This window comes from Nelumbo lutea, chromosome 2, assembly GCF_056320005.1.
Source record: "Nelumbo lutea isolate HS-2025 chromosome 2, American lotus-T2T, whole genome shotgun sequence".
Lineage (NCBI taxonomy): Eukaryota > Viridiplantae > Streptophyta > Magnoliopsida > Proteales > Nelumbonaceae > Nelumbo > Nelumbo lutea.
In genome coordinates, this window is record NC_142685.1 from 93,224,152 (window position 1) to 93,236,363 (window position 12,212).

The window sequence follows — 12,212 nt, forward strand, 5'->3', positions numbered from 1 at the left end:
TTGAAAGCTGGGCCTCTATAATTCAGTGAATGGATATATTTGCTTTCACCACAAACACAAAACATTATGCAAAACATCCGTAAGGACCAGCAACTCCAAGAACTCTGTGCAAGTCTTCAATTGTATGTATCCTGGCAAGTAAAGCCACAGCAGCCATCTTCATAGAAAAAACACTGCTTGTGATGGAAACTGCTGAAATAAATTCTGTGAATTTCCATTCCCTAGAGACTTGGTATCCTTCTGGAATCCATCTTGACCTGAACTAATACTGTGGAACTATTGGAACTGTATATCCTTTCCTCAAATATGCAAAATTTCCACCAAGGTTTCACATTCTATCCAGTGATTTCAAGGTGAATCATTTCTTGGAATGTATCTAGCTACTAGTACAGTTCTTGTCTCCGTAAGTAGATTTAGTCTCAAGTTTTCACATTTTCCTCATCACACTTCAATACTCCGCATTTCCACTGCAGAGTCGGGCCGATAATGATTGAGACAATGGTGAATAATTACCTGTACGAATAAAAACATTTACATATAAGATCCTAGAAACTTTCAAAATTCAGTAAAATGATAGCAAGATGGGAGTAGGTGGGAACAAAAACAGGTCATATAGGGTGAAAAAGAAATTTATCTTGCACCTCTAAAGGAGGAACGTCTATCAAAGTCCTTTGTCACATGTAATAAAATGGTCCCAGAAAGCACAACAACAAAGCCGCATATTTCTGATATAATGCTCCCCCCACTTTGGCCATCCCAATCCTGAAATATTCCACCAGAAATAGTGCAAATTTTAAAAGATTTTTTTACTTTCCAGCAGATCCTTCTCAATTTTTTATGATAGATTTAATTCCAGATGTTTGACCTGACTCAGCTTGTTTTATATACCATATTGCTTGATGAATGAACCAACCTAACAGTGCCAGATCTAAACAAGATGCTTATGAAATGACTAAAAATGGCAGGTCCAGCATATATACCATCTGTGAATTGGCAATACCTTAAACATTATGACACTTGCAAGAATTGTAAGAGTTGTGAACATGACATAATATATGGGAGAAACAATTGCCGTGTTGAAGGTATCAAGAGCCTGAAACATTGCAGAAAGACAATCAATAAGAATAAGTTTCTAAAATTCTATAAAGAATTATTTATCAAAAAAAATTCTATAAAGAATTTTTTGTATCAACTAAAGAATTTGAATGTGTAAAAAAAATGCACCCTTAAAGTTTTATTATATGATAACCTTTTCCCAAAAGCACATAGCGCTCTCTGCTACCAATTTAACAGTGACATTCTATACTTCTCTTTTTATAACTGTGGGTTAATTACCATATAATCATAAAGTAGAGAGACCAAGGCTGTGTGTGTGTATATATATATACACTAAAACAAAGCAATCCTTGCTTTGTTCTCCTTTTTCTTTGAATTTTTTATTTTCTAAAAGCCAAATCATTTTCAAACAAACGTATCATATTTGAGTAAGGTGATTTTTTTTAATGAGTCTGGAAAAGAGAGAGGGGGTGATGAGTGTCGAGAATAGAGAAAGAGAGACTTTTTATTCTTTGTAGATATCATTCAATATATATATATATATACACTAGTGAAGACCCATGAGACGCACGGGCTTTGTCAAGTATATTTAAAGTATTTTATGACATCCCTACTTAGGTCAAGCTAAATCAAATCTATCCCTTTTTTTTTTGTATACTGAAGGGAAAAGGCTCAAACATAAGCAAGGGGTAAAGCAACCCCAATGACCATGGGCAGAGCCAAGGCAACCCGGGGGAACCCTAATCACCACTTATACTACCCCTCTCCATGTAAATTTCCCATTCCCCCCACGCCCACCCAATGATTAGGCCCCCAAAGCCCCATCCATGTTTATTCTCCCGTCCCATCCATTTAATTAGGTTTTGGCCTCCATAGAAAAAATTTTGGCAGCTCCAAAGAAAAGATCATTGAGCTTAGCTCTTTCAATGGAAAACTGGTCAAATTTTCTGTTTAATTACCACTTAGCCCATTATTTTGCAATCAATCCAAGAGAGTCAAAAAACTGAGATAGAAACCCCTTTCTTTCACCGGAGATTGTTCAAGATACAAAACAAAGAAAAGTTGAACACATAGTCCAGAAAAGGAAAGTCTGGGTGCAGCCGCCAAGAAGAGTCCAGATCTCTCTCAAAACTTCACGGATCTCCGTAAAAATTTCAGAATATATTGAGAAGGGCTAGGTGACAACTCCTTTCAATTCTTGCTGCAAACGAAGGTCAAACGAGAGAGATCCAATAAAATCTCTCTCTGGATGCGTAGAAAACAGAAGAGGAGTTCCTGGAGAAATCACAACAGTCCAGGACCACTCGGCAGAGATGTAGGTTCTCAATAGATCACAAAAACAAGATGGATCAGAGAGAAGGAAGATCAAAGAGCAACCTGCTCTGATACCATGTGAACTGAATTCAGAGCAAGAAGAAAGCAGATCTAGGGGTGTCAAGAATAGTCGACCCCCACTCCAAAGAGTCTCTTTTATATTAAAGAGAGAAGGTATGTACAGTTACAAGAATGCCCTTATAGGGCTGAAAGATAAAAACAAATAAAATAATAACAAGTACGATACTGTACAACAAGGACTATTCTAATAATGTACATCAAGATATATCTTCACAGGGACCATGTTGGGCTGTAAACTAGGATATCATCAAGAAAAACAAGTATGAACCGGTGCAAATAAGGATGGAATAGATCGTTCGTGAAGGTTTAAAAGGTTGTTGGGGCAATTGTAAACCCAAATGACATGACCCAAAACTCGTAGTGACCATCATGGGTGTGGAATGCCATCTTGGGCATGTTTGTATGTACTCTAATTTGATGATAACCAGCCCGTAAACCCAGCTTAGAAAAAATCTGTGCTTCTTTGATCTCATCAAGAAGTTTGTCAATTACTGGGCTTGGGAACCAGTCTTTGACCATGATATTATTAAGTGCCCTATAATCAATGCAAAATTGCCATGCCCCATCCGTCTTTTTGACAAGGAGGACCAGGGAGGAGAATGGGCTATGGCTTGGCTGAATGAATTTTTTATCTAACAGTTCTTTAACTTGTTTCTCAATTTCTTTCTTTTGAAAATGAGAACAGCAATAGGGTCTTACATTCGTGGGGGCAGCTTCTGGCAACAGTGGAATGCGATGATTATATTCCCGAGAAGGCGATAATTCTGTGGGTTCTTGGAACACTGTTGCATATTGCTGCCAAAACTCTTCTTGTGCTGTTGTAACCTAGCCCTTTGTTAATATTGGGATTGTATGATTAAGCTCCCAAATAACGGGTTGGTTTGGATCTTGAGCTTGTTTCAAGAGAGAAGCTAGACTAATTGGGCTTGCGCCTTTTGTTGGTAAACCTTGTAGGCGAATCTTGACTCTAACTGCCTCAACCATTGAATTCCAAGAACAATGTCTACTCCACTAAGCTCTAGTGGATACAGATCAACCATGAATTGCTGGCCCTAGATTATCAACTCGATGCATGTACAAATGCCATCGCAGAGAAGAGATGTCCCATTTGACATGTGAACCTTGAATGCTGGCGTGGGTTGGATTGGTAATCCCAGTTGTTTGGCCAATTGGGCTTGCGCCTTTTGTTGGTAAACCTTGTAGGCGAATTTTGACTCTAACTGCCTCAACCATTGAATTCCAAGAACAATGTCTACTCCACTAAGCTCTAGTGGATACAGATCAACTATGAATTGCTGGCCCTAGATTATCAACTCGATGCATGTACAAATGCCATCGCAGAGAAGAGATGTCCCATTTGACATGTGAACCTTGAATGCTGGCGTGGGTTGGATTGGTAATCCCAGTTGTTTGGCCAATACTCATGTTATGAAATTCAAGGTGACTATATATCAAGATTGACATGTGGCGCCCTTTTACCATTCCCAAAACTCTCACAAGCTGTGGAGAGTCAAGCCCAGTAGGGGTCTGAAGGGATATCTTTGGTGCTTCGCACTGATCCTCGACCCAATTTTGGTCTATTAATCCATTCTGATGTATACCACTCTTGATTCCATCTTCATTGTCATCTTGAAGGGTATAGATTTGCAAAGTTTTGCATGACCTGGCCCGAACTGCTCTTCACGGTTATAGAAGTGACCCTTCTCTCTACGAGCTTTCAATTCAGCCCATGATAATTTCTTGGAAGGGATAGTTGGGATGGGTATTACATTTGTGGGCTTACCTAGAATGCAACCCTCTTTTCCTAGGCCAGTTCCATCAGTTCATGGGCCGTCGGATCTTGGGAGGCTGGCTAGTCTTTGCGGTTATACCCAAGGTCAATCGATCCTCTTTACACGATTCATTTTTTCCTCTTGAATTCTTGCCAGGGTGACAACATCCATGACTATGGATGGCTGTAGCACCTTCACTTCTAATCAGATGTCTTCCTTGAGTCCTTCGACAAAAGTTCCAACTAGCAAACACTCTGGCCAATCATGTACTTGGATGGCTAAGCGCTAGAACTCCGTCTGGTGGTCGCAGATGCTCCCAATTTGCCTCAATATTGCAAGACTCTCGTCGAAATCTTCACAACCAAACTCTCCGAATCGAATGCACAACGCATCTGTGAAATCCATCCATGACAATATGGGGTGCCTTCACCGGAACCATTGATGCCAAAGAATTGCTTCACTCTCTAGATGAATTGCCACTAGAGCTACACAATCTTGGCCAAGGATTTCGTTCAACTTAAAGAACTTCTCGGCCCTATAAATGCACAGAACTAGGTCTCCGCCCTGTAAATCCAAGGGTTGCTTCATCGATTGCTTCCTTGGATTTCCCCTGCAGCTAGATCAATCCCTCTATTCCCATCGACCCCAATCTGTTTGAGCTTTTCATGAGTGCAGACAACATATCCTTCATTTTTCGTATGTCGTCGATATGCGATGTTGATCTACATCAACTTGGTCAGTTCTTGCTCCCATTGATGTTGATCATGTGTTAGGCATCAGGAGCTCTGATACCAAAATTGTTAGGGACTGCCTAACTCAGGGTTCTGATGAGGAAGCACCTCCTGAAAGAGAAAGAGAAGACGGAGGAAGAAGGGGGGAGAGAGAGAGAGTTAGAAAAAAGGTCGAAAGGTGTCTGAGTAATTCTGCCTATCTCTTCTTCTTGTTCTGTTTGTATTTATGCAGAGGAAATCCATTACATTCTTGGTAGTTATATCTCATTGTCTTGTTACATTCAGTTATGCAACTTGGTTATTTGTTGTATCTGAGAGCTGATGTGGACCTCTTCTTTTTTAAGCCTTTAGTTTCGGTTGGTTACTCCCATTCATGGGTCTAGATTCAGAATTATTGCTTGTTCTTACACTGACCCAACTGCCTTGTGGATAATCTAGCTAGAAGTGTAAGAAGGCATTCTTTATTTTGGCAAATCAACATTCTGAGATAGGTTGTTCACTGATTTATGTGAGATTGTTAGCCTCTTGGTTGTCGGCCTCTTTCTTCTCCATTATCTTGAGAAGTGCTTCTACAATTTTATATGTGATCTATAATAAAAATCTTTGATATTGATTTTTTTTATGAGTAACTGGTAAATTTATTCATTGAGTCCTAAAAGAATCAAATATGTGCAAGTATGTCTGCAACACTTAAAGAGGCTGGCCTGTATGTACAAGTGTGTCTGCAACACTAAAGAGGCAAGTTTGTAGCTACCTCATCCATATCCATGAAATATTACATTTCCCCAAAATAATTTATGTATGTCCACCACCTGTTTGACTATACAGCCATCCAGCCCATTTTCTAATGTATGGATCCATAAAAAACTTTTCTTCCACCCTTGCAACTACATGAATTTCTTTAATAATGTTCCTGTAGTACCACATTCCTAATTTGCTCTTTAGCCAGTTCACTACCACTTTTAGTCACCTTCCATCAAAATATTTTTGAATGTTAAAAGATTTTGCTATCTATAGTCCTTGTAGTACTACCATCACCTCAGCCATTGTGGGTCCCAAGTAGACTACCATAATTGAGCCCCAACTGTCTCTAATGGCTCCTCCTATGCTTGATCCTACTGGGTTGACAAAGCTGCACCCATCAAAGTTGAGCATCACATGGTTGCTGCTCCATTGGGTTCCACTACCAACAATGTCTAGATTTGTGGGAAGAAGATGTAGCCACCCAGTATAACCCTCTCAAAATCTTTGATATTGTTACTAATCAAAAGAATAAAGAAAGTTGATTTAGCCTAAGACTTTATTGCATAGATAGAAAATCAAGTTTTTTTCCTAAAGAACTCAGAGGATAAGATTTTCTGGTAATCAATCACCCAAAGGATTAAGTTGAAAAGGAATTCACAATCTTCAAGGCACTGTGAACGAGCAAACCAAGTGGTTGGTTTACAAGATATTGACAATTGACAACTGCACAGGACTGAGGGAAAGCACCAGAGTGTAAATGTTGTATAATGTCTTGCAGTGTTGTTCTAATAGAAATAGTTTAGTCATTTAACTAGCAAACCATTTTGAGTAACCTTGTATTTTGTTCCGTAGTGTACTTTTAACTATCTACCTCAGTATCCCTAATAGCCCTTCTCAATCCCAAATCCCAACCAAACCCAGAGCCAGAATTGGAGGGGACCAGGAAAGTAGAAATAGGCTCACTTTTGAAACAAGACAAGGCAAACAAAGAGGGAAATTGGTCCTTCAAAGGAGAATTCCCCACCCATACTTGTTCCCAAAATTTAATACAGTTCCCAGAGTGCAAATCATACCTGATCCGAGGAAAGAATAAAGGATGGCTTGGATAGCTTTCCACGGGGATGCTCTTGTAGTCCTTGCTCTAATTCCAGTGTCCTAGCCATTTGCTGCTATCCCATGAATGCTCACCACTACCTTGGCCCAGAATTTTTCTTTCTCATCAGGAAATCTCCAAAGCTACTTACCTAAAAGAGCAGTATTTCATTTCCGTACATTCCCAATTCCCAATCCCCCTAGCTTCTTGCTCTTACACACCACTCTATGATCATTCTTATCCTCTCCTTGTTCCTAAAGAAAGTTTCTCATTAAGCTCTCCAACTTCCTAGCTATCCCACTGGAATTTTGAATACCGACAAAAAGTAAACAGGTAAATTAGCTAGAGTGGGCCTAATTAAGGTAACCCTGCCTCCCATAGATAGGTAAATACATTTCCAAGAAGTCTCTTTTCAAATCTCTCAACCACCAGGGACCAAAAGCTCACTTTCCCTTGGTTGTCACCTAACGAGAGACCTAGGTATTTTAGAAGCCAACTAACGACCACACACCCCAAAGTCTCCACACACTCATCCATTTCCCTCTCTTGCATATTAACTCCTGCTATGCAACTTTTTTCAAAGTTCACCTTTTAAGTTTGACATTTTCTCAGAAAGTTGCACCACGGTTTTGAGATTTCTGATCCAGCCTAACTCTCCTCCATCACAAAAGAGAATTGTATTATCAGCAAATTACAGGTGAGTAATTGGTACCCCTTCCCTTCCAATTCTCCATCCTCTTATTAAATTCCTAGACTTTGCTTTTGAAACCAATCTCCCAACACATCTGCAACTATAGTGAAAAGGAAATGAGAGAGAGGGTTTCCTTGTCTAATACCCCTTAAGGCAGGAAAGAAAGCCACTACTGTCCCATTCACCATAATAGAATATTAGCAAGTCCTCAAACACCCCATCATTCATTTGCACCATCTACCTCCAAACCCAAAGCATTCCATCACATCCTTTAAGAAGGACCATTCCACCATATCATAGGCCTTTTCTAAGTCAAGCTTACACACCACTCCTTTCCTCCCAGATCTACTCACATCCTCCACACATTCATTGGCTATCAAAATTTGATCCACAATTTGCCTCCCTTGCACAAAAGCCCCTTGGTTGGAGAAAATGATGGTAGGAAGGACATGCTTAATCCTGAGAGGTTACACCTTAGCAATAATTTTGTACAAACTATTCACCATGCTTACTTTTAATGTATATAAATGTTCACTAAGGCTGTGTTTGGTTTGAAAGAAAAGAAGGGAAGAGAAAAGAAAGCAAGGGAAGGGAAAAGAAAGGAAGAGGAATAGAAAAGCTTTCCCTTCCTTTCTTTTCCCTTCCCTTCTTTCCTTTCAAACCAAACATAGCCTAAAAGATCCACCTTCAAATCAAAGGAAAGTGAGAGTGTCTTGCATGTATATCACCTATTTTTTATCTCGGAAGACAAGTCAATAAATATCCCTCCATAAATTAATCCCGTTAGCCACATTCTCTGTTCAATGATTTACCCACAAGTACGGCATTTTTAGCATTAGATTCAAACATCCAAAATCTTGATATTTCTCCCATTCTGTCAATTGTAACAACAAAATCATTCAATAGGGGGTGTTTAAGGATTAGGATAAAACATCCCCTATCTTTTAATGTGCATTAAGCAACTCAATAAGAAAATAAATGGGTAAATTAGAAGTTGAAGTTGAATCTATCATTCTACAGACCCGATATATTTTCTTTTGGTCTTTTACCTCTTCATCCTTTTGTTCATCTATTTTAAAGTTTCAACTACAATTAAAGTATCCAAAAAAAACTGAAAAGTTTCAAATATAATTGACCCTCTAGAATAGACATGGCTCCTCTATTTACTATAAAATGTTTCAACTATACTTGACCCTGCTCCTCTATTGACTAGAATAGACACTACATTAACATTTCTTTTGGCTCATGAATGACAAAAGGAGGAAAAAATATATCAGACAGTTCCTTATCCATCAGTAGGGTGATAGAGGGAACTGCATCTAAAAAGAACTGTCAGGTGAAATTGCTACAATAGTGGCATATTTTCCAAATGCAGAACTCAGAAAGCCTACTCAAGGACCACTGGTAAATCAGAGAAATTATGCCAAATAACCAAGTTGATTTTGCTGCTGTTAAGACCCATTGTACCCTAGTATATTGGCATGAAGTATAAAATTCCTCGTACTTTGGCAAACCAATTTTGTTTTTTCTCTATTAAAATAAAAAAAAAATCCAAAACTAAAATTAAAATTAAAACAAAAATATATCAAGAATTCAAGATAAAAATGCAGGCAGCTACTGATCAATCAATTGCATAAATAAGGCTTCAAAGAGTATAATAGACATCAGAAAATCCAAGTTTCTACAAGGTTGGGAAATTATCAAACTTGTCCTTCTTCAGTTATTATATCACAAACAATCATACACATCATCCTATTATTTTCTACATGTGTACTTTTAGCCCTATATAGAATTTGACTCTAAAATGTTACAATAGAAAAGGGCAAAATGTTTTAAGCATTACAGTAATGACGAATAACTGTTACAAGGAGTTGAATTTGCCAAAGAACTGAATTGTGAACAGGGTGATTCCAAGCTGGTGATCCAGTGGTTAAAAGAGTCAGAAACAGCTGCCTGGTCCTATAAGGGGGTTTTACTAAGATTCAGATGGCTAACTACAAATATGTCAGTCCATTTCCAATGGGAAAGAAGATCTGCAAATGGGTTAGCAGACTCACTAGCTAAACAATGGGTGCATAGGAATCAAATGTTTTGGGCTAAGCTGTAATTCTTTGTTTTGATCTGAGGCTGCATCTCACGCCTCTTTTTGGGAACCTTCTCTGTGTATCTCTTTTAATTCTAATCTTCTAATAAAGTCATTCATTATTCATCAAAAAAAAAAGAGTAATCCATCACTAACCTTGTTGAGATAATTCATTTGTGTGATGACACAGGTAACCACTACCAACAAGAAGAACCATGTCTCTGGGTAGATCAACCGGTTGTTACCCTCAAAGGTTAATTTCAAGGAAGTTCCAATGGCTTTGACACTCATCACCTGCAGAGTAAATTTAGATGATAAATGGTACATTTTATATGGGATTTTATTATAATTTTTCCATCATAACCTTGTAAGTAGATAAAGTGATCAAGAATATCCATATGAGCAGCTAAAGGAGTACTTCATAGTTAAGCATGTCTGACCAATTCATATAAGGCATCAATTCTAGTCCAGAACTGCACTTGGTTAAGTTGTTCCATCTGGACCTCTAACAAGTTTATAAGTTGTCACCAAGTACATTGCAGTGCCAGATCAGGAAATTCAAACTAGAAAACCAAAAGCAACTTAATTAGATTACCAAGAGGGAGCCCATCAAAGAACAAATGCCTGTGTAAACCAGTACATTTGTATTCCCACATTGTGGTGCAAAATGGAAAGCCAGAATGAAAACCAGAATGATCACTGACACCACATAAAACAAAAATGCTGAAACATAAAACAGAAGAAATATAAATACTATGATGTATGTTAGCCATCAACAGAACAGAGTGTCCAAATTGAGTACAATAAACTTTAAAAAGAATGAGAGAAACCTTATACCTGTTTGAGTTGCCATACTCCAGATTTCCTGAACGGAAGTGATGGGACGCTCCTGCGGTGCATGGACAACAATTACAACTGAACCAGAAATGCACATCACACAGCCCAAGATCCCAAGTTTGTGCAACCTCTCCTTTAAGAAAAAATGAGCCAACACAGCACTACCGCATGCCATCAAAAACACAAAAAAAAAAAAGTTAATAATCACACAATCAATGAATTTCCTTTTACATGGAAAATACTGAGCAAACCTTGAAATAAAGAGAAGAAAACATGGAGAGTAATTACCTGACAATGATACTTAAGGCACCAAGAGGGGTAACCAGAACAGCTGGAGCAAATGCGTATGCCACAAAATTTGTTACCTCTCCCACAATCACCAAACCAGAAAGCATAAGACAACAGACACCAATAAGATATTGCAGACAAATAGTGCGGAGGACCAAAGATCATAGTGAACAACATTTTGGCCTCTGAATTTTCCAAAGGAAAACAATAAACGAATGACCTGCAAATTCAAACCTAAAGAACTTTTACAATCACTAAAAGTATTACCAGAGATCCATTGGATTAACACCTAAAACAAGTTATCTCTCTTTTATGTCAGGCTTGCCAGAAGAAAATTAGAGTAAAATTTCCAATAACACGTAAGCAAATGAAGAAATTGAATAGAAAGGAAAGAAATCTCATAACAAGAATGAACATTCATAATTCTGAAATAACCCCGGCACATACTCAACCAAACAGCAAATTAAAAAAAGCCCACACATATATAAGAAGAATAAAGAGACAATTGAACACCATAACTTATGCATCAGAACAAAGAAAGAAAATTTATAGAAAAAATGAAGCAGGAGACAACTTTTATGTATAATAGAAGAGAAATTACTTGTGGTCATGCCTGCCCACCACTGAGGCTCCAAAAGATAAGAATAGCCACCAACTCCTACACCAGTAAAAGAAAAAGGGAAATCAAAAAAGAATCAACAGAAATCCATCAAACAAAAACCAATAATTCATCAAAGAATCAAACCTACCTGCTCGAACTCCAGAAGAAGCTGCAGCACGTTTCAGACCTTTCTTCTTGATTATAAAGCTTGCCCCTATAAACCCACTTGAGAGAAGAGCCAAGACAAACCCTTTCAGATTATCTTCGGAGAAATCCATCTCAGATCTTCTCTCCCTCTTCTTCTTATCCTCCTCCTCATCGAATTTTCAGCAAGCGAAGCTTCAGATCGTTGGCGTCCTCCATTCAACAACACGATAGTTTTCTGTTCCGCTCTGCAAAATGAGTTTAGTCGTGTACTCGTGTTTAAGTTTTAGTCCCCACAAACAAGACACGTATCTAGAGACCCCACCAATCAGCTCTCGTAATTCTCATCGTCAGATCTCTTCTACTTATGGCCCACCATTCTATCATATACAATTCAAAGGTGCTTATGAATGAATAACAGTAAGATACTCCAATTGAATGGTCAGGATCTCATATAGAATTCGGCAAAATCCTCCCTTCCATTATTTATATTTATAGGAGTGTAAACGGTATTCGAAAATCCAATTTTGAATTCGATATTTGACATAATCGAATCGAATTGGATAATTCGAATATTTAATCAGTTGAATTCAGATTTTCTATTCTTACCGAATAGTTATTTGGATTCAAATTCGAATATGATTAGATCCAATTTGATAAATATTTGAATTCGATCGATTATTTAATTCTTAAATGATATATAAAATATTTTTATATAATTTATATATAATAATTAAGTTATATAAATAATTTATATATTTATATACTTTATATCAA

The 12,212-nt window shown here is 37.9% G+C and overlaps 1 pseudogene across 1 annotated transcript; it reads right to left on the reverse strand.

Annotated features, from left to right (window-relative positions):
• Positions 1-236: 236 nt before the first annotated feature.
• On the reverse strand, positions 237-11,608 carry LOC148871998 (putative magnesium transporter NIPA6; annotated as a pseudogene). Its single transcript, XR_016107548.1, has 9 exons — positions 11,440-11,608; positions 11,292-11,348; positions 10,691-10,781; positions 10,403-10,563; positions 10,161-10,288; positions 9,722-9,859; positions 1,001-1,093; positions 642-762; positions 237-513 (listed from the first exon to the last, which is right to left on the reverse strand). The product of XR_016107548.1 is annotated as a putative magnesium transporter NIPA6 (transcript).
• Between the last annotated feature and the right edge of the window lie 604 nt (positions 11,609-12,212).